Raw genomic sequence first — 24,566 nt, 5'->3', positions numbered from 1 at the left:
ACGTCGAAAAAAATTTTATTTCAGTTAGCCGTATGTGTCACTGTATACAATTATTGTACACTAAAGGTCAGATTCTCATTCAAATAAGCAAAAAAATAGGCAAAGTTTGGGAATTTTTTTCAGACAATGAAAAGACATACAAAGGACATGTTTGGGGATTATTATTGACCATGCTCTGAACTTTTAGATTTTCAATAAAAACAAAATGGCGCCCGTAATTATGGTTTGATCACGGGCCGGAGAGTTAGAAGTACGCAGACTGCGTGCAGTGTAGCCCCTCAGGAATTATCTGAAATCAGAAATGGATAACTTAAGTTGCTACTACATTAAATTTATGGGAGCTTGTTCCCGACCACAATGAAATAACCTTAAATTTAACTATATGGTGCTAACTCGAACTTTGATCTTTACGGCTTTACAAAAACAGGTGATTTTAAAAAATTTCGTATGTTATCGATACAAGCACGCGAGAAAAGTTTTTTACTTTTCGGGGTAACAGTTAATAGGTTGAACCGTTTTTGTTTTATGTTGCACGCATTTTTGAAAAATCGTCTCTCGAAAAAAAAAACCTGTTTCAAGTTCAGGGAAAATTTTATATGTATTCATAGTTCAGTTGGCGTAAAAACTACACGTTGTTATATATTTTTGATGTCGCTGAACACAAATCTGAAGCTAGAATTTTCAAAATTCAAAATGGGCAATCCAATATGGCGGACCAAAAAGTCACGTTTTGACGAATTTTAGCCAAAAGCTTACGTTTAGTCTGCAATTCCAGGACCGTATGTCAACCCTTCCTCCATCTCAAATTGTTCCTGCAGAGCAGTTCCATCGTTCGTGACGAGAAAAATCCGATCTGGCTGAGCTGTATACGCTGCGTTCGGCAGCCTACACATGTTGCTCTTCAGCTTTTTCGGCGAATATGCTTGCATGCATACTGCAATATAAACCATTACGTGAACGTGCGGCACGACATGACAAGTTTTCTATCTGAGCCGAGAGTCTCCGGCTTCGAGCGTCCCATGGCGGCCGTGACACTGCGACAAACAATGGGCTGTAGAAAATTCTGTAACGCACCGAATAAAAGAACTTTTTGTCCCAATATTATAAATACATATACCTTTTAAAAAACGCAATAAAAATATCGAATTTTCTACCATCTTGAATGAGAACCTGGCCTTAAGCTCTTCTCCTGACTAAATTGTATGCAGGAAAACAATATAGGATTTGTGGGTCCATATTAATGAAAACACTTTGCTTATTGCCACTAACAAACTAAGTATTTGCACTTATTTAAGGGGGATCCACAAGTCCCAAATTATGAGTGTACTGTTAAAAAAAACCTGATTCCAACTGATCGCCGATACATCAGCAGCTGCCTACGGACAGTGTACCAAAAGAAGAGTTTCGAGAAAAATTACCGCAGAGAGTGATGTTTCAAATAGTCGTATTTTTAGCACACCAATGCAAGACACATTTGCTCGGTGACGTTGGGCATCTTTCTTCCCATGCGTTGCACAGCGCAACAGCGACTGGACCATTGTGAAAACAGTTTTATACTCAAGATTAATCTTTTTTGTACTATCACCATTTCCTCACGATGAGTTCTGTATCTCACAACAAATCGGAAAAAACCTTAAGAAATCGTAATAAACAGCTACAATCGAAAACTGGTAATACATTTGGTTTTTTTTTTCCTTCTGAGCTACAATTTAAATCTCAAGCTCCTTACTATGTGTACATATGCAAACACAAACAGGTCATCTATCGGAATGGCTAAAAATGAAACACGATAGCGACCTTACGAAATTGGGTTCGGTGATCTTTTCGACATTAACTTGGTTTGCGTATTCTAAAAGAGAGACGTACATTCTGTTGTTGGCCAGCAGATTCGAGAAGAGTCTACAGCGCTGTGATGTCGTGACCTCGTTTAGGCAAGGAGACACAGAGGGCAATCACAGCTAATAAAGCACCAGATTGACGAGGCGGCTTGGGTGCCGTTTGGGGTGCTTGCTTGCTATGTTACTGTCACGCTTCTGGACGTAACTGTTTCCAACAGACTTTGTATAATAAGAACACAACTTGTACTGAATTAATAAAGCGAGAATATAATGCTATTGAAACGCTAATGACATTGAAATAACTGACTAGTAGGGATGTGAAAGAATCGAAAACGCCTGTGATTTTCCATTCTTTTGAGATGAAGGGGGTGGGAAGAAAAACTAAAGGTGTTACCGACAGCAAAATCGTTATAGCCTAAGTATTTGGTCAGATAGACAATAAAAGGACTGGGATGGCTCTGTTAATAGCTGCCTATGGTGCTTACGGAAAACTGTTTAATGGTGTCCGGTGCACAAGTTGTGTTTCGGATCGTTCTGCCACGATATACATAACCGATTTTTCATATAGGGGTTGCAGCACTAAGACTGCTCGCTGATGATGCTGTTGTTTATAGAAAAGTACCGTCGATGGACGGTCGTGCGGTATATCACAAACAACGGACCAAATTTCCATTGACGTACTGAGTGGTAGCTCTCACTAGATACGGTTAAAATTCAAGAGCCTCGCAGCATATGATTACAAGAATAGTGGTGAACGTCTTGAGCACGTCGCCTGGTGTACGTATTTGCTAAGAAGCAACGTGAAGTGAGACGAAGACACAATCAGTATTAGAGAAGAGAAAGAATGTAAGATTTACAAATGTCGAAAAAATTCTGGGAAAATGCAATGCTTGTGTAAAGGAAATCGCATACAATACGCTAATGGGATGAGTTCTAGAGTATTCATCCTGCGCTTGTAGTCCTTATCGAGTAACACAGAAATATATATATATACAACGAATTCAGAGACAAGCTGCTGCGACAGAATGTGAAATCCGTCACATCACATATTATATAGATTGTCTTTTATGTTATTGCAGTGAAATCTTCGGTAATGACAATCTTTGCTCACTTTTGACATAACTTTCATATTGTGTAAGTGTAAACATGGAACTGACAGGTCAGAGTTACATATTTTGTTCTTTCCTAGAGCGGAACTCAACGGACTTCGAACGTGGTCAGGGTAATTGGGTGTCACTTGTGTCATATGTATGTACGCGAGATTTCCACACTCCTATACATCCCTAGGTCTACTGTTTCCGATGTAATAGTGAAGTGGAAACGTGGAGGGACACGTACAACACAAAAGCGTACAGGCCGACCTCATCTGTTGACTGACAAGAGACCGCCGAAAGGTGAAGAGGGTCGTAATGCGTAATAGGCAGACATCTATCCAGACCATCACACAGGAATTCCAAACTGCAAGTACTACGTCAAGTAGGCGGGAGATGAGAAAACTTGTATTTCATGGTCGTGCGGCTGCTCGTAAGCCGCACATAACGCCGGTAAATGCCAAAAGACGACACACTTAGTGTAAGGAGCGTTAACATTGGACGACTGAACAGTGGAAAAACGTTGTGTGGAGTGGCAAATCACGGTACACAATGTGGCGATCCGATGGCAGGGTGTGGGTACGGCGAATGCCCGATGAACGTCATCTGCCAGCGTGTGTAGTGCCAACAGTAAAATTCGGAGGCGGTGGTGTTATTGTGTGGTCGCGTTTTTCACGTAGGGGGCTTGCACCCTTTGTTGTTTTGCGCGGCACTATCACAGCACAGGCCTACATTGATGTTTTGAGCACCTTCTTGCTTCACACTGTTGAAGAACAATTCGGGGATGACGATTGAATTTTTCAACACGATCGAGCAGCTGTTCATAAAGCACGGCCTGTGGCGGAGTTGTTACACGACAATAATACCCCCCCTAATGGACTGGCCTCCACAGAGTCCTGACCTGAATCCTGCAGAACACCTTCGGGATGTTTTGGAACGCAGACTTCGTGCCAGGCCTCACCGACCGACATCGATACCTCTCCTCAGTGCAGCACTCCGTGAAAAAAGGGCTGCCATTCCTCAAGAAATCTTTCAGCACCTGATTGAACGTATGCCTAAGAGGGCGGAAGCTGTCATCAAGGCTAAAGGCGGCCCAACACCATATTGAATTCCAGCATTACCGATATTAAACTATGAAGTCAGATAAGACAAACTCACAAGCAGGGCATAGACACCAAAGCAAAATTATTTGGTTAAAACACTGTTGAAAATTGGTATACACATCTTACTAAGTAACTCTGTTCATGAAGTATATTGTCTGATTGTTTTGTCATATGGGTTTATATTTCGATTTCTTCTATAATATTTAATAAACTACCTTTTCTACTTCAAAGAGAACAGCGATGTTTTTGTCAATATTACTAGTAGTAATAGAAATCAGATCACACTAGAAAAGAGCGATCAAGTATATAAAAAAAAAAGTTTATAACCTTACCATATTGGGCTCACATTTACGACAAAATAAGTCGTCGTTTCGAAAAGCTAGACTTTAAATTGGCTTCAGGACAGCGAACAATGTAAGACCACGTCGTATCTCTATATATAAAAGGATATGCTATGGATAGAAACTTGAAATTTGGAAAGGGTGTTGATCTTATACTGAAGGCATAGTTTAAAGAGGAATTTTTCGAAATTTCACCACTAAGAGGGCGAAACAGAAAAGGTGAGGTCTTTTTTGAAAATTCGTCGTTATTAAGGTAATTTTGAAGCTAAAATTACGAAATTTTGGTTTCTCGATCAGAAAAAAAGTACGTATTTCAACTTGTTTAGAACCCCACACCTAGGGAGCGGGTGACATAGTGGATGATTTTTTAAAAATATATCATTATTAACGAACATTAAAGCATTTTTGAGGCTACATTTACTAAAATTCTTTACTTATCCTCAGGTTAGAATAAAAAATACGTGTTGCAATATTTTTGGAAATTCAACCCCTAAGGGGGTGAACTAAGGTATGAATAGTTTTACGAAAACATTTTAATGTGAAAGCAGAATAGCTTTTTGGTCAGAAATATATATACGGAAAAGATCATGCTTTGATGGCCTCAATTAGCTTGGAAAGTTTAGAAGGTGTTTGAGTTTATGAACTAAATAAAAGAAAGCTATTTAACAGTCACCACGATAAATTAATTTTATCGGAATTGCATACAAAAGGAAACGGATCTTTAATATATTCATTTTCCAGTAGCCTTACATACCTTCAAATTATTTTTGTTGTAATTACCATGCAAGCTGCGGAGGCCCATTGTTAGGAATGTTCGGTGCACTTTGCGTTCAGACACACTTGTACTCTGCCCAACATCAAAGTCTGATGTTAGTTCAGACACAATTCGCCGCCTACTGTTTTAGTAGTGTGCCCAGCTTACAACGTCCGACGTCTGTAATGAGGGGTGGTTGCCGAACCCCACAATGTCTGGACGTGGGTTCACCTTGGTTTCGCCACGTGTTTAAGACACTCACTACAGCACTCCTCGAACACCCGACAAGTCGCCCAGTTTTCGAAACGCTCGCGCCGAGTCTCCGGGCCCTCACAGTCTGCCCTTGGTCAAATTCAGATAGATCGAGCGTCTTCCCATTTCTACACATGGACAGCACACTCACTGATACTACATGCACCGTGCTTCTGTTTGACTAGCTGTCATTCCTCGCCAGTTAACGCTGCTATCGCCTGGATAGGTTTACATCGATAGTAGTTCGGTGGACATAATGTTCTGGCTGATCAGTATATAAAACAACATGCAATGAATGTGATAAATTTTATGTTGGGCAAACAGGGAGAAATTTCAAAATGTGATTTACAGAGCATATTAATGTTTGTGAAGCCACTCCCACAGCATTCACCGCTAATTTAAGACAATACAAGCATTCAGCTTATGACATTAACCACAACGTCACCTTTCTCGATAAAGCAAAAAGGCAAATTATTAAATATTCCAGAAGAACTTGAAATATACATACAAATGAGAAACAACTGGAAGACATACCAAATGAACATTACCTTCAAAGGCTAAGAAAGAGGTGCCTGTATCCCTACGATTATCAATGGACTCCTCGTGTACACGTCTAATAAAATGAACACCTCATTACTGGATATTAGCTCAGAGCTCCTCATCTGTGTGAGATGATACCTCAGACCACGGTCAACGTTTAGTGTGGGGCAACAGTCACAGGCGCTCGTATGTCACCTAGGCGATCACATGCCTGAAGAGCTGTAGACTGCACCGCAGACGATGTTTTATTAATAATGAACTTCCGCATGTTTCCCAGAGACTCAACTCGAGGCCTACGAGACAGACATGACGCGGCGCGTACGCCACGAGGATAGGCCTGCCTGCGCTCGCTCGCTCGATCGCTCAACTCAGCAGACAAACTATGTTTCTACACCTGTGAAACCGTACCTAGGTGCGTACGTACAAACGAGAATTGTATCTTGTAGTGGAATCCGCTATTATGGAGTCTTACTGTTATTAGTCCTACAATGATCGGAGGCCACAAGCCTACTTATAATTTGTTAGGCTGCACTGGGGCACAACAAAATTAAAATCATGCTAAAATGATTATCAGTTGCATAAGGCACCACTTCTTGTATGAAGTGAGGACTGTTAAGCAGAAGAGACTAAATGCTATTAACAAGCCTTTATACCATTTATTTCAAGTATTGATCTTAAAATCTGTTGTAGTACTGTGGATTAGTAAGACTTCACAATAGCAGGTTCCAGTAGAAGATGCAATTCTCGTTAGTACGTAGCGCCCAGCTGCGAGTTAATAGATTTAGAAACGCATTTTGTCTGCTGAGCTGAGCGAGCGAGTTCGGGCCTACCGACGTGACGTAAGCGCCACGGCCTGTCTTCCTCGTGGGCCTCGCTCAGCTTCGTAAATTTGTCTTCATTTTTTCGAGCTAAAAGAACAGTTTTATTGCAGTAAAAGAATATCCATCAGTCCCAGTGCAAACCAATTATCAGATGCAATAAATAAATGTCGTGTGACTAGGGCCTCCCGTCGGGTAGACCGTTCGCCGGGTGCAAGTCTTTCGAGTTGACGCCACTTCGGCGACTTGCGCGTCGATGGGGATGAAATGATGATGATTACGACAACACAACAACCAATCCCTTAGCGAAGAAAGTCTCCGACCCAGCCGGAAATCGAACCCGGGCCCTTAGAATTGACATTCTGTCGCGCTGACCACTCAGCTACCGGGGGGGGGGGGGGGGGGGGCGGACATCAGATGCATTGATTCGCTCCCATACATCTGGCTTTTCCCTCTTCCCATGGTGTATCTAGGGAAGGAAACATTGTGGGATCATATCTCTCTGAATTGAAACAATCTTTTCCATATGAAGAGACTGCAGGGGCTTTGTGGCTACCAGTGGAAGAAAGTCTGAGTCGCTTCGCAGCTAGGGATTCAACGTCAGCCTCACTTGCCTGGGTAAGTCATAGACAGCTAAGGTGTGGCAGTTTCCACACAGGTTGCCCACTAACGACTGTTCCACCTCAGCAGCCATGCATCTCATTGGCTTGCAGCATATCTTAAGATTAGGTTTTTTGTGGAGGAATCGTCGCGATTTATGCGACTAAGCCAAATTACCCGTTCCCTGTGACACGCAACGTTCCACCGTCCCATCATATTGTTGTTGTTGTTGGGGTATGCGAAGGGCTTACGGTTACAAAAGACTGGTGGCGCCCTCTACTTCCCAGCTCAGGAAACCTAATCAGGACTGTTCGTTCTTTTAATTATTTTCTTTTTTTGTATTAATATTTCATTCCCTACCGAAATGCAGGGAGTAGGACCTTGTAGAACTTCATTCTTTCGAGCCCAGTCTAGCTGGCATCGGAGCAGGGGGATCCCTATCCAGAATAGTAACTTGTCTCAAGGCATGATAGCTTTTAAGTTGCAGGCCTCGCATAGTCACAGAGGTTTGTAACCAGCGTTACCATCAAGTCTGTACTTCCGTATTATGTGGCTTCCTAAACTGCTTAAGGGATGCAGGATGATTCATTTGAAAATGACAGAGCCTATTTCCTTTCGCATTCTTTTCCAAAGCAAGCTCTTGCTCCATCTCTAATGATCTCATCATCGATGGGATCTTAAATCCCGATCTTCCCTCTATCCGTAATGCAAAATACACAGGATTAGCCTAAATGATTGATTGGGTTTCAAAGCGCTGTTTATTTACCACTGTATATCATACAAATATACATGAAAAGATAAATATTCTCGCCAAGTCTCGATACATTCTACAAATGTTCAACGTGTGCGTCCTTCGTCACACATCCAAACAGTGACCCAGTTTCGTCCATATGTTCACAGGTATGTTTCCGTCGATGTCCATCACAATAGCAGTGATGTGTTCCCTCACTTCTTGCAGCATTGTTGGCAGTGGGCTTACACAAACTTTGTCTTTAAAGTAACCCCACAGGAAGAAATCACGTAGTTTGTGATCTAGGATGCCGTGCCAACAGGAACATCACCCACACCAGTGCGCCCTATCCAGTGATATAGCATTTCCTTAGTGAGAAAGGTGCGGTCAATTGTGCTCCAGTGAGGTGGAGCCCAGTCCTGTTGAAGGATGAAAGTCAAGGAGTCGGCAGTCAGTTTAAGGACTACACACAAACCTCTGTCTCTTGCATTCCACAATTTTGTCTGAGACATGTGGTCACCACCTGCTTTTCCATTTAGACAGAAACTAGTACCACGAAACTGGAGAAAGCCATGCAAAATGCTCTGGTGACCAGGTGCAGCTTTTCTGTATTTGCTATGAAAGTATGCTGAACGCTCGTAACCAGCAAAGACTTTACATATTCTTACACACAAAACACTTCTCTTGCATTTCTGCCATCTTGTAGAGTGCCGCCGCAGATTTAGCATCTAATGTGCACATGAACCACGAGGCGAGCTTTCTGAACTTGGTGAGCGTATCATGTATCAACTCTGTTTGTATGTCGTATATCTGCCAGTAAACAGTGTTTCGAAAGTCGATGAATCATTTCGGCTAACCCTGAATAACATGTGACTTCCAGTTTCAACTCTTGTCAATATAAACACCTAAGAATTTATAATATTTTCATTTATTGATTTTTCCTCATTTCCATTAACATTTCAATCTTTGAAGCAGTATAATAATAATGCAGAAATCTTCAGATGTAGAAGTACATTCATGTGTACCATACAGCATCATTATTGTTCAAAATATATACAGGAGTGACAGTTATTGAGCTATATGGGGAAAAAACCAAATAAGTTACAAACTGCAGCGTGCACACACTTTATTCAACATGTAAACGTCACAACAGACATTCCGATTTAGGTTATGAGATGTTCGATATGCCTCGCATTATTGACGATGATGTGGGGCAGACGAATAGCGAAATCTGCAAGACCGACTGAAGTGTCGGATCATCGATGCTGTTGATGACCTCCTAAATGATTTTTTTTACCTCAGCAATGGTTTTGAGGTTATTGCTGCACACCTTGTCTTTAATATGGCCCCACAAAAAGGAATCGCATGTGTTCATATCCAGAGAATATGGCGGCCAATCGAGGCCCAGGTCAGTGGCCTCTGGGTACTCCAGAGACAGAATGCGGTCCCCAAAGTGCTCCTCCAGGACATCAAACACTCTCCAGCTTCGATGGTGTCGAGATCCGTCTTGCATAAACCACATCTTGTCTAAAGCAGGGTCACTTTGGATGATGGGGATGAAATCATCTTCCAAAGCCGTCATGCACCATTAGGTAGTCATCGTGCCATCAAGGAATATCGAACCGATTATTCCGTGACTGGACGCTGCACACTACACAGTCACGCACTGAGCTCGGAGAGGTTTCTCGATCGCGAAATGCGGTTTCTCAGTCCACCAAATGGGCCAATTTTGCTTTTAGACGAACCCATCCAAATGAAAGTGGGCTTCACCACTAAACCAAACCATGATAATTCCAATCATGCCCCGCGGCGAACCCCAAACGAATTATCACTCAGCAGCACAATGCATGCAGATCTGAAACTTTCTGTAGATTAAAACTGTATGCCTGAGCAGGGACTCGTACCTAGGACCTTTGGAAGGTAGGAAAAAGAAACTGGATGATAAGAAGTTTTGAGGACGCGTCGCGAATTGTGTGGAGAGCTCACGAGGAAAGGACCCAAGTGGTGAGATTGACCTTCAGAAACCATCTATACAGTGATGTAGGTTAAGGTCCAAGGTATCACATCAGACAACCATTCACCCTCGTGGGCCTTATTTATATTATTTATTCATAATCGACGGAAAGGAAAAAAAAATCTGGATTTCGCCTCATGCTCTATAACTGTAAAAGTGGAAATGTTAAATAGCTCGGTTGCGCAACGTAATGGTTAAGGTACAAAAAGTTGTGGGTTCGAATTTCATTTGTTGCTTTGAAACTTTGTAGTTTTAAATCTCTCTCAAAATTACTTTGAATATTATTTTTATTCAGTTGATTGGTGCAAATGTAATTCTTTTATTTCTGTTCCCTTCTCACATCGTATTAATCATTTTCTCCCATTTTTATTCCTATAATTCGTTTTCCATTGGGAATCTTCAAGTCTTGCTTGAAAAAACTAGCGAAGTGCATGAAGATCTGCACGGGGTCCACGCTTGTGCAGGGATGTGCGTGAATAGGCGGAAATAACCGTTATCATATTATTACACGAATACCAGACGATCACTGAAAGCAGTCACAGCCATCTGCAAGTACGCCAGCGAAAGATTTAAAGAGGAGCGACAACAAAAACCAAACACAGAAAAGGCAGATACCAAACTGAGATTTATTGGATAATCTTGAGAAAGTGTTGTCCAACCAGGATGGAGATAGTTTACGAAACCCTTGCAATTTTGGGTATCGCTAGTCAGTTTGGGACCCTTACCAAACAGTATTGACAAGTGAAACAGAAGAGCAGCGTGCTTCACAGTGTGGTTTACTGATAAAATTCCGGAAGTGTTCGTTCCTAGAAGAGTCAACCATTAAATTGCTTCCTCGTATGTATATCTTGCGAAATGGCCATAAATCACAGAGATTCGTTCACGGAGTCTACGTCTATATTCTGCAAACCACAGTGAGGTGCATGGCAGAAGGTACGTCCCATTGTACTAGTTATTAGGGTTTCTTCCTGTTCCTTTCACGTATGAAGTGTGGGAAGAATGATTGTTTGAATGCCTCTGTGTGCAATAATTATCCTAATCTTGTCCTCACGATCCCGGTATGGGCGATATGGTTCAAATGGCTCTGAGCACTATGGGACTCAACATCTATGGTCATAAGTCCCCTATAACTTAGAACTACTTAAACCTAACTAATCTAAGGACATCACACAACACCCAGTCATCACGAGGCAGAGAAAATCCCTGACCCCGCCGGGAATCGAACCCGGGAACCCGGGCGCGGGAAGCGAGAACGCTACCGCACGACCACGAGCTGCGGACTATGGGCGATATGTTGGAGGTTGTAGTATATCCCTAGAGCAATCATTTAAAGTCGGTTCTTGAAACTTTGTTAGTGGACTTTCTCGGGGTAGTTTGCGACTGTCTTTACGAGTCTTCCATTTCAGTTCCTTCAGTATCTCTGTGACACTCTTCCACGGATTAAACAAACCTGTGACCGTTCGTGCAGTCCCTTTCAGTATACGTTCAACATCCCCTGTTAGTCCTATCTGGTACGCGTAGCACACACTTGAGCAATATGGGTTGCACAAGTGATTTGTAAGCAATTTTCTTTGTGGACTGATTGCACTTCCCCACTGTTTTACTAATAAACCGAAGTCTACCATCTGCCTTACACACGACTGAACCTATGTGATCATTGCATTTCATATCCCAACAAACCCAGGTATCTGTATGAGTTGGCCGATTCTGTTGTATCCTTCCTAGTTGTCAAAGATGGGGTGTCTAGGAAACCTGCTTCTCGGATCACTAGACAACAATTCAAGCAAATCGTATAAGATAGTTTTATTACGAAATGAATCCAATGACAATACTTAAGTTTGACAAATACAGAGACGTGTCGCAAGCTAAGGGCGACATGCAATATAATCAATATTCTTCAGTATAACGATTCCAATATAAGTGAAGTGATACAGTGGACGTTTCTATCCAGATCGCTGGTCTTGACGCTTCTGTAGAACTGGGCCGCGGCCAGTCGGGAGCGGCGCTTATGTCTTCTTTGTCTAGACGCTGCAGCTATCGAGTTGTCGTCCTAGAGAGGGGTCGGTCAGCGTGCTATTGGCTGACGCCTTCTTCACAGCCCTTTATACTCTAACGTTCCCGATTGGCGTGCCGGCACTTGAGTTTACGCCGGAACAGATTCAACAGTGAGTCAATGATATTACAGTCATAGGATACTACATTTTTTCGTTTTGTGAAATGCAAAATTTTAAATTTCTGAACATTTAGAGTAAGTTGCCAATCTGCACCATGTTCAAATCGTTTCAAGATCTGACTGAATATTTATGCGGCTTCTCTGAGATAGTAATTCATTATAGATAACTGCATCATATGCAAAAAGCCTGAACTTATTATTAATATCGCCTGCAACGTCATTAATATACAACATGAACAGCAAGGGTCCCAACACAGTTCCCTGGGGCACACCCGAAGTTACTTCTACATCTAACGATGGCTCTCCATCCAAGATAACATGCTGTGTCCTCGCTAACAACAAGTACTCAATCCAGTCCCAAATTTCAATTGATACCCCATATGACCGTATTTTTTACAATAAGAGTAGGTGTCGTACTAAGTCAAGACACTTTTTGGAAATCAAAAAACACTGCATCTAATTGGTTGCCTTGATTCAAAGCTTTCTGTATGCATGTCAGAAAGACGCGAGTTGGGCTTCGCACGATCAATGTTTTCGAAGACCATGCTGGTTGGCATTGAGGAGATCATGCTGTTCACCTCGTTATGTTTGCGCTCACGATAGTTTTGTGGACCACTTCTACCACCCTTCTTGTAGACGGTTGTGACCTGTGGCTTTTTTTTCCTTCAAAAAACTGGGCACGGTTTTTTGTTCAAGAGATCTACGATAGATTACAATGAGAAGAGGGGGCTAACTCGACTGCAAGTTCAGTATAGAATCTCAGAGATTCCATCGGGGCCTGGAGATTTCCTCAATTTTAACGATTTCAGCTGTTTATCAACACCACTGACACTATTACTTATTTCATCCACCTTTACAGTGGCACGAGGATTAAACTGTGGCAATTCTCCTCCGTTTTCCTTTGTAAAGGAACATTTGAAAACAAAGTTAAGCATTTCAGCTTTTGCTTTGCTACCCTCAATTTCAGTTCCTCTCTCATTCGCCAGGGACTGGACACTAACTTTGGTGCCGCTAACAGCCTTTACATTCGACGAGAATTTCTTTGGCTTTTGTGAAATGTCATTTGACAATATTCTGCTACGAAAGTCACTGAAGGCATCACGCATTGCTCTCTTGACGACCAAACATGTTTCATTTAGCATCTCTCTATCTATAGTCCAACGCTTTGTTTTACACATTTTTTTGGTCATCAGTCTTCTGACTGGTTAGATGCGGCCTGCCATAAATTCCTCTCCTTTGCCAACATCTTCATCTCAGAGTAGCACTTGCAACCTACGTCCTCACTTATTTGCTTGATGTATTCCAATCTCTGTCTTCCTCTACAGTTTTTGCCCTCCACAGATCCCTCTAGTACAATAGACGTCATGCCTTGATGTCTTAACAAATGTCCTATCATCTACTGACTATCACTGTTTTCCACATATTCCTTTCCGATTCTGGGCAGAACCTCCTCATTCATTACCTTATCAGTCCATCTAATTTTCAACATTCATCTGTAGCAACAGATCTCAAATGCTTCTATTCTCTTCTGCTCCGGTTTTCCCACAGTCCATGTTTCACTACACACACTGCTGTGCTCCAGACGTACATTCGCAGAAATTTCTTCTTCAAATTAAGGCCTACGTTTGATACTAGTAGACTTCTCTTCGCCAGGAATGCTCTTTTTGCAAGTGCTAGCCTCCTTTTGATGTCCTCCTTGATCCGTCTGCCATGAGTTAGTTTGCTGCCTAGAAGGTAGAATTCCTTGATTTATCTACTTCGTAACCATCAATCCTGGTGTTTAGTTTCTCGCTGTTCTCATTTCTGCTACTTCTCATTATTTTCGTCTTTCTTCGATTGACTCTCAATCCATATACTGTATTCATTAGATTGTTCATTCCATTCGGCATATTATGAAATTCTTCTTCACTTTCACTCAGGATAGAAATGTCATCAGCGAATCCTTTGACCTCGAACATTAATTCCACTACTGAACGTTTCTTTAATTTCCATCATTGCTTCTTCGACGAACAGATTGAACAGTAGAGGGAAAGACTACATGCCTGTCTTACACCCTTTCGTTCTTCGTCGCCCACTCTTGTTATTGAAAATCTTGCACGATTTTACATTGTCGAAAGCGTTTTCCAGGTCGACAAATCCTAATGAACGTGTCTTGATTTTTCTTCAGTCTTTCTTCCATAATCAGCCACTATGTCAGAATTGCCTCTCTGGTGCCTTTACCTTTTATAAAGCCAAACTGATCCGTCATCTAGCACACCCTCAATTTTCCTTTCCATTCTTCTGTATATTATTCTTGTCAGCAACTTGGATAAATGAGCTGTTAAGCAGATTGAGCGATAATCCTCGCACAATATTTCCGAAAATGGTATGTCGCCAGACTCATATATTCTACAAACCAAGGTGAATAGTCGCTTTGTTGCCAATTCCCCCAATGGTTTTGGAAATTCTGATGGGATTTTATCTATCCCTTCTGCCTTAGTTGATCTTAAGTCCTTCAAAGTTCTCTTAAATTCTGATTCTAATACTGGATATCCGATCTCTTCTAAATCGACTCCTGTTTCTTCTCCTATCACATCAGTCAAATATTCCCCCTCACAGAGACCTTCAATGTACTCTTTCCATCCATCCGCCCTCTCCTCTAACAGGGGAATTCCCATTGCACTCTTAATGTTACCACTCTTGCTTTTAACGTCACAGAATGTTGTTTTGACTTTCCTGTATGCTGGGCCAGTCCTTCCGAGAATCATTTCCTTTTCGATTTCTTCACATTTTTCATGTAGCCATTTCATCTTAGCTTCCCTGCACTTCCTATTTATTTCATTCCTCAGCAGCTTGTATTTCTGTACTCCTGAATTTCCCTCAACATTTTTGTACCTCCATCTTTCCTTACACCTATTATGCATTAATCTCTGTTTCATCATAAGTTTCTTTACAGTGACTGTATACCGTGGAGGTTGCCTCCTATTACGAACTATTCTACTCTGTGCATATCTACCCAGAGCGTGGTCCACGAGCCACAGTTCCTCTATATGCTCCTGGCCTGTGCTGGAAGTTTCGAGTTCCTCATTGAGTTACGACATTACTGATTTTTTATGTAGTTTATTTAACATATACAAGGTGTGATTCCGAAGTTTCAAGACTGATTCATTTCTGAGTAGGGGAGCGCGCGCTAACCAGTTCCGCCGGTCGGGTGGGGGAAGTAGTGGGGGGTCTCAGGGAACCAACTGACACTACAGCAGTTGCCGCCAGAGCCGTGGAGAGTGCGCATCGCTTGCAGCGTGAGTGAGTGTCATTGACCTCAGTCGAAAAGTGGGAGAGGCGAAAATGGAGCAGTGTTATGTTATTAAGTTTTGAGTGCGACTGAACAAAATCGCCACGGAGACTCTCGGTATGATTCAAGAGGTCTTTAAGGAAGAAGAACGGCGATCAAGGGCGACTGGATTCTCCACCACGACAGCGCGCCCGCTCACACGTCGCGCGCCGCCGCCGAAGTTTTGCTAAGTTCAACGTGACAACACTGCTGCAAACACCCTACAGCCCCGACTTGGCTCCAAGTGACTTTTTCCTCTTCCCCCGAATCAAGACAGGCCTAAAAAAGCGATTCGACTCCATCGAGCAGGCTTCGACGAGAGCCCTTGACAGCATGACGCCCGAGGCCTTCCAGAAGGGCTACGAACAGTGGAAGACGCGCTGGCAGCGCTGTGTTGACGCTGAAGGATCATATTTTGAAGAATTTTAGTCCGCTGTACTTAAATGTCCAATAAATATATAGTTCTGACTTAAGTCTTGAAAATTTTGAATCACACCGTGTATATCTTTCTGCTTGTTTTAGTTGTCCTTCGTACTTCGATAATCATTGTTGTTACAACCGTTTCATGGTCACTGATACCAGTTTCGGTGTGGACATCCTCAAAGAGTTCATGTCTATTTGTTGTCATTAGATCCAATATTTTTCCATCACGAGTAGGGTTTGCTCTAGGTAATTTTCAAAGAAGAGATTTAATAATGTTTCGCATGATGTCTTATCACGCCTGCAACTAACAAAACTGTAATTTTCCCAATTAATTGTTGGACGATTAAAGTCTCCACCAATGATACCCAACAATCGTTATTCACGCGCACCGTTCCTGACTGGTACAGCGAAAAGGGTGGGAGTGAAAGAGTTAGAAGTGTCGGAGTGACAGTTAAAAGGTTCGGAGTGACAGTAGTACACGAAGTACCCTCGGCTATACGTTGTAATGTCGCTTATGGAGAATAGATGTAGACATAAATTTAGCACTTTATAGGTTACCTTCGGGTGGATAGCAGCAAGAGATGAAGATATCTTTGGCCACTGAAATAAACTGCCATTTACATCAGAATGGTTATGTGGTTTGTATTTCGTATCATCGCTTGGCTGAGGTGCTATGCAACTTCCATACACTTAAGATAGTCACGGTGTGCGGAACAGACTATATCAGCAACGTTTCAGTCACCTCGTGGATAGCATCTTCATATGGTCCTTCTTATCAAACAGGTGTTTCATGTATTTTCAGAAATCCCAACAAACCCTCCACTTTGCCAGCCCCTGCAATCAGTTTACCTCCTGGTGTAACCAAGTGGCTCCTAAAATATATCCTTCCAAAACCCAGGCAATAATTATGAAGTGAATCACCTACTGCTATAATGATTTCTACTTTACCATTTACAGCTGCTCTATCTGACACACTAAAATACCTTGCACTAACCGTCGCCCATTACTTACAAGGAGAGGTCCCCAACAGTGCGATCGACTTTTATCTTTACGGTAATGTAGGTTAAGATACCATGTGCCATATACTGCAGCCACTCGCCCTGGTGCGCCCTCTTTTGCGAGTAATTGACGAAGAACGAAAATTTGTTATTTTGAGTGATATTCAACAGCGTTAAAAAATTTCGTTTTGGAGTGTGGATGTGTTGTGTAATGGATAGGTTAATTAACGGCTTCACATGCCAAGCAGGAGGTTATGAGTTCGAATCTCGCCAGATGCAGTAAGTTCTTTTTCATTTTTAAATGTTTATCGAAATGACTGATCATTTTTATTTAATTAATTGATTTAAATGTAATTTTTTAATTCCTTCACGTGTTTCTAATTAATTTTATGTATTAATTTCGATTTATTTTTTGTTTTATTACCCTGGTTTTTCATCCACATTATTGCGTTCATTGTATGTATTTCCCATTTTGCTCGAATTTCGTTTTACTTATAAACCTGTCTTTCATTTAATTTTTCCATCTGCTTTATTTTGTCGCCCTAATGCAATAGGTACTCCGGTTATGTTTTAAATGTTTGTATGACGATTACTATGCAAAAAATTCTATGTCTGGTAACAAAAATACATTCTTCACACCTTTGCACTAATACAAATAGATTATTTCGTCTTTTGTTTTTTAACTGAGAGATTGGAATTTTCAAATAATTGAATATGATAATACGTAAGTATAATTAAATTAATATTCACAAAAATTCTGATTAGAAAAAGAATAATATAAAGAAAAAATGAAAAAGTTCAAAGGTGATTAAAATAATTTAACAAGAAAAATGTTCAAATGTGCGTGAAATCTTATGGGACTTAACTGCTATTATCCTAAGGACAAACACGCACACCCATGCCTCTGGGAGGACTCGAACCTCCGCCGGGACCAGCCGCACAGTCCATGACTGCAGCGCTAGACCGCTCGGCTGATCCCGCGCGGCATAATTTAACAAAGGAATAGAAACAAAAAATTACTTTAAAACAATTAATTGAATAAAAGTAATGATTCAAGTAATTTCAATAAGGAGTTAATAAAAAAATTCTGCACCTGACAAGCTTCGAGCCCCGTACCTCCTGGACATGAAGCTGTTGTCCTATGCACTGTACCACGCAACTAGACCATATGATAACTTGTTTACGCTATTGAATATCAAACAAAATGCCGAATTTTTTTGTCAACTGCTCGCAAACGAGGGTCCACCAGGGTGAATGGCTGCAGTGTGTGATACCTGGGATCCTACCTTACATAATCTTACAGATAGTTTCAAAATGTCCATCGCACGACTGTGGACCTCTCCTTGTTAGTAATGAACTGTACCTGCTAATCATCCATTACACAATGGCAAACCACGAACTGTCTGAATTTGGGGATTGGACCTCACCATCATCTTCCACAATTACTAAACCTTGACCAAACCAATGTGCCCCCACACCAACGTCGACTCCGTACCCATTTCACCAACTTTCTAGCACTCCATCCAAGTCCACACTTTTTCTTCTCCATGTACGTTCGCCCTTCTCAACACCTTGTTCGCACTGAACACCTATGGAGACACCGAGTATGTTGGACACTAGACTTAACTATCTCTATTTCTCTAGTAACTTCCTATTACAATGAGCTTTGTACCAACACGTCCTCCTGACACTACAGCTATGCAAAATCCACATCCTCTTTGAACAAAACTTAAAGAGCTACAATCCTAGACCATGAAATATGTTCCAACGTCTATGAGTTTTAATTCTCCCATCAGTACCCATTTCAGGTCGCCCCTCGCTCTTTCCAACCCTACCCTAAACTATTTTACTGTAGTGTGGTACGATGAAACCAAAACCAATAAGCCTGCCATCTCTCAATTCAGTCTTACTCACTGCAACATGCATTCTTCATATTTAGTTTCATTGCCACAGGTCTTGGGAACCTGATTGTTCACTCCAGTGTTATATTAATGTCTTACAGTTCACGACATATGAGTGCTAGGTGTATGAATCAGTAAGACTTTTATGTAAAACTTTATTATGAGAGGCTTCATTGGGCAACGGGTGCTTACAGAACTAGGTCCATATCCAGCTTCTGTGCTGAGCCTGCTGATTCCCCATAACAGTCCAGTTGCCACCTACTTATGGTGTCAGACGTGGATGTTTTTGCCCGACTCACGGTTCTGGTGAAATGTTATGTACAAAACGATGTAAGGCAAAGACATCATTTGAAATCCGCGCGATAGCAGACCTTTATGGCCACAGCATAGCTTATTCCATCCACTTAAACAAAATGGAGTCATTGCAAGCACTGAAAAGGTAATAAGTTTAAGGTTTACCGTCATTAGGAGACAAAGTATAAGCTCAGATTGGGGAAGGAAAAAGGCAGTGATCTTGTTAAGGAAAGATCCCAGCATTTGCCTTAAGTGACTTAGGGAAACCACAGAAATCCTAAATCTGAATGGCCAAACGGGGATTCGAATGCGAAGCCAGTGTCTTAACGGCTATAACGCACTAGGTAACCTGGCTGAGGCAGCCGAAATGTTGAGCAGTCCGTTTACTCAGTCAGCTAACGATCAGTCGTGATCGATCAGCCGGACGTGACGGACTTGGAAGATGTTACATTTGTTTACGTTTTGTCACATAATACACTCAAAGCAAAAAAGAGATACGGGATTAATCCTCAACTAAAAATTACTTTAAGGATCTTCGATACAAAAAAAAACAAAACAAAACAATCAAACAAAAAAACAAATTATACGAAGGGCTTTCAGTAAAGAATGGAACACTTTTTCTTCCCTCGGCCAGTTTCGGTTGAAAAAAATTTGGAATTTGTTGCGGCACATCCTGAAATCCGCCTTCCCCACAACTGCCATTACATGCTTGTCCCACTTCATATCGCTCTGCAATGTTACGCCCAAATATTTAATCGACGTGACTGTGTCAAGCGCTACACTACTAATGGAGTATTCAAATACTGCGGGATTCTTTTTCCCATTCACCTGCATTACTTTACATTTATCTATATTTAGAGTTAGCTGCCATTCTTTACACCAATCACAAATCCTGTCCAAGTCATCTTGTATCTTCCGACAGTCGCTCAACGACGACACCTTCCCGTACATAATGTCTACGAAGACATGGCAAGGAACAAAAGCAGGGCGACTCGTTGGGCAAGGCGTCTGGCATCATGGCACCAAGGTCGCACAAACCTATCCTCCCTCTCGTGTGCCGCGCGCACACCCTCAGGACACTGAAAAACGACTTCAGCGCGTTCGTCCCCACAAAAACGAACTTCTCCTTCTCCATGACAACGCAAGGCATTACACACGTCTCCGCACCCGTGAGGAGCTCGCAAAACGTCATTGGACTGTTCTTCCACATCCACCCTGCAGCCCACATCTTGCACTTCCCAACTCTCATCTGCTTGGCCCAATGAAGAGTGCACTCCACGGGAAGCACAAGCAGTACGTGGATGGTAGGGAGGTTTTTGATGCAGCAAGTCTTCGACGTTGACCAGTTCGGTGGTGCCACGCGAGCGTACAGGCCCTACCAGTAACGTGGCGTAAGGCCGTCGCACTAGAAGGAGATTATGCTGAAAAATACGGTAGCAAAAAGTCCGGGGAGTAACAGTGTGTATTGGAATCCTGAATAAAACCAACCTGCTTTCAGAAAAAAATATGTTTCTTTACTTATTGATCGCCCCTCGTAGTTTTTTAAAAAATATTTTAAAGTATTTGGCGGGTCGGGGGGGGGGGGGGGGGGGGCGGGGGTTGTGGAGAGGTGGCTAAAACGATTGTAGTCACTTATTATTTCTTTTTTGAAACAAAATTCCATAGTAACTAATAACTGAAAATATGTAGACACAAACTAATGATGATTGTGCAATTGAGAAAATATACACTTAAAAAAGACCTGGCGGGAGTAAGTACCGATGGATCATGACTTTTGTTTCTGGATGCAAACAAGGCCTGGCTGCTTCGACAAGTGCGCGAACTGAAGACACCTTCACGAGAGAGCCTGCTCATAACTAGCTGCGGAGAGCCTGCTGTCTGCCGTACAATCCGAAGTGTTCTAATGGCTGTCGTAGCCAGGAAATCAGAGCTACGTACTGCGCCTGCTACAGTGAAATGTCATCGTTTTATTGGCTGCCGTAGCCAGGGTATCTATTGTGTTAAAGTCCTTTACAGCTGCGCAACACTGCTCGGCCCCATAATACGAGTCCAGGGACTTAACCATTGCATCACCTCACTTGTTCTGTCTCTGTTGGATATTGTCCCCTGATGCATTCACTCCTTCTCAGGAAAAATGACCTTACCAGTGTGTAATGTATTTTAACAGAACGCTGTCTGAACGATCACACCGGTTACTAATTTCTGCAGATGAAGAGATTAAAGTTGTTTCCAAATTATTATGGAAGTAATTTAAATATGTTACCAGGGGTGACTGGCTCTACCACACACACAAAAAGGTTCTAAGTGGTCACAGTGACACTCGAATTTGAGGATGATTATATAAGTCTCAATGCGCTCAACGACATGGTTATTAGCGCCTTTGCAATTGCTGAACTAAATGCTTAGTGCGAATAAAGTATTTCCACCTAAGATTGAAGGGCCATAGGCAGATTCTATATTTCTGGAAAGCGTCTGGCAAGGTGCCCCACTGCACGAAGGTACGAACATACGGACTAAGTTTCCCGATTATGTGAGTGGCCGAAGACTTCTCAAGTGACAGAATGCAGAACTTTACCCTCGAAGGCAAGTGTTCATCAGATACAAGGTTATCGTCAGGAGTGCCCCACGGAATTGCGACGGGACCACTCTTACTCTCTATATATGTAAATGATCTGACGAACAGGGTGAGTAGCAATCTGCGGTCGTTTGCTGATGAAGGTGTGTTGTACGGGAAGTTGTCGCCCACGTTCAGCAGGGTTTATTGGCGCCCACCTACTTGAACAATTTGTTTTGCAACAGTGCCGAAATGGACGCATGTATGCGAATTTTTTGCAGAAAACTACCTTTTTTACTGGACTACGTACCTTCAGCAATTCGTCAGATTATGTGGCTGGCGCATGACTTTGTATCAGCCAACTTTCGTATCACTTTTCGTCAGTGCCTCATCATCTTCGAGATTTTGACTTGTAGGAGCATTTGAAAGTGTCGTGCATGCTGTGACGCTATTAGGCTATTGTATGGAGCATTCGAAAGTGTGAGGCGATCCATGACGCGGCTTGTATTGCAATATCCCTTGGCACCCACTTTTAACATCTTTTGTAACATGGAAGAAATAAATACCATGTTATGTGTAATATAATATACCAGAACTAATTTATTTATTTCAGACCCACTGTTCATTTCCGGATATATTAACTCTTTTGCTCCTTCTCCTTACGTTTGCGTTCCTACTTAATATTTATCCTGTATAGTATGCCACGTTATCAAATTCTACTGATCAAGCCTCAAAGGTAAGGGGGAAACATTCGGAATGTGTGAACTTTTTTAAAAAAAAGTACTATAATGTCATTTTGTGAAAGGATTGGAATTAAATGAATGAAGACTGGAGCTGAAAATTTTCAGTGGGTGTCAACGATTTTTCCAGCTTTAATAAAAACATGGTGCAGATACAAAAGGAGCGTTAGACTATAGACCCACACTTTAACATTACAATGCCTACTCCCGTAGAATTCACCTTACAGACAAAATAATGTCTTAAAAATGAATCAAACGGTAAGGCGTATGTCAGATTTCAGAGTTATCTTTTTTAGTTCTCCTCTTTGATTTAGTAAAGTTTAAATCTATCTTGCATTAGTGTATTCACCTTGCGAATTGTATAACAGGCCGTGCAGCAAATTATTACGGCGCAGTGGTGTTATTAAATAGCTAAGCTGTAAGAAATTGACTTCGTCGTCATAACAATATCATCACGAAAGCAGCAAATATTAGTAAGTGGAGCTTATGGTATTATTTCTGTTTACATCCCAACGTTATCAGTGGGGCTGATCTAGAGCTTATTCAATGAGTCTAACAAATTTCGTGACGCACTGAAGAAAACACAATGACCATTAACGTGAACCCCTAGTAAATTACGGTAATAGAAAACTTAACTAGTTTTCAGCATTCGTACTAAGATAATCACACCCCATTACAAAAGCAAATAAGTACAGATTGGATTGCATAATAGCAGTTTTTTGGAAACATGTTTCTCAAAGCTGTGAAGAATAAACGGTTCTACAACTTTTTTCTTTGGGCACTAACGCTCAAACTACTCACACATCAAAGACAACTATTAACACAGGATTTTTCCTTCACATGTTGTAGTGTTTTGTCAACGCTGTCTGACAGACAGACGTCTTTTAAGCTAAACAATGTACGTGAACCACCCTGGTTTAAAATAGAAGCTGAATAATGTCACTGAGGCGGCAAAAAGCTTTAGCAAGCAAGCGCAGTTCAATTTACAATATTTGATGCTAGATAAACAACATGCCATCTACAACACAATTTCGTTACGACGTGCAAACTAAATTCTCTAAAGACGATTAGGCCAACAGCTTTACAGACACGATCTGACCATCTTACCATAAAACAGTGTTCAGAAGTCTTAATCTTTATTAAGCGTTTCAGTTTTAACTTACGTTATTAGTCTGTCATTCCTGTCAGTCTGACACAAGTCCAGCACAAAAACGATACAAATCACCTCCTCGGAACGTTTGATAACTACGGTACTGGAAATCATGAGGCTAATTCCGGTCTTCGAGAATTTCTCTGGTAACATGAAATGAACCTCTTATCAAAGACTATTTAAAGAAATGTGAACGTACGAACCTCGGCACGTCTGCAGTTTTAGCACAAAGTAAATGCGTGCGGAGAATAGTGCGCTTTTTGTTGCCGTCGATTGGTTTTTCTACGTGTCAGACGTCGCAATTCACGACTTGTCATAGAATTCCAAATATATGATATGGCAATGGTCTATTCCTTTACAAAACCTAGTCCCATTGTTCACGGTCGACCGTCAAATAACCAACAACACTTAACGGTAGCGTCCTCCTCGATGTAAATATTTGGGTTGCAACGACAACAGAACGCAGGCTTCATTCCGACTTTATCAACGAATTTATGACTGACGTGCTGACAGTAATGAAGAAGCAACTTCAAATGCCTACTGAGCTGTCTTTTTGGTAACATGACAGTCGAACTAAACATTAAATTCAAAAGAAAAGCGATATTTTAGTGCAACAACTCACCATCCTTTGCCTTCGACGAAGAATTCGTAGAACTTTTGTCCACTTGACAGTTCATACTTCATGCATAAGATCTACAATGCAATAAACAAATAACTCTCACCGAATCATTTCAGTCATTCCGAATGAACCAAAACACGGACAATTTTTCAACACGCACATCCAACACTCCTCACGACAACCGCCATTGCCGACTCAAAGCATAACCTTTCACAGATGACGGTATACAGCGACTTCCATGGTTAAAATCTGCATAGTCTCTGGACCGCTTGTACTACCCCCTGTTATGTTCTGCGCGAATTATATGGTCCTGGCGGCAGATT

At 41.7% G+C, this 24,566-nt stretch overlaps 1 long non-coding RNA gene across 1 annotated transcript; it reads right to left on the bottom strand.

Moving 5' to 3' along the window:
- On the bottom strand, positions 1–24,462 carry LOC124787851. The gene is made up of 2 exons (XR_007016019.1): positions 24,247–24,462; positions 1–289 (listed from the first exon to the last, which is right to left on the bottom strand). It is a non-coding gene; the product is annotated as an uncharacterized LOC124787851 (long non-coding RNA).
- Positions 24,463–24,566: the final 104 nt, after the last annotated feature.

This window comes from Schistocerca piceifrons, chromosome 3, assembly GCF_021461385.2.
Source record: "Schistocerca piceifrons isolate TAMUIC-IGC-003096 chromosome 3, iqSchPice1.1, whole genome shotgun sequence".
NCBI classification, from domain to species: domain Eukaryota; kingdom Metazoa; phylum Arthropoda; class Insecta; order Orthoptera; family Acrididae; genus Schistocerca; species Schistocerca piceifrons.
The sequence above is the reverse complement of the archived record's forward strand: the minus strand, read 5'-3'. Positions and strand labels throughout refer to the sequence as shown.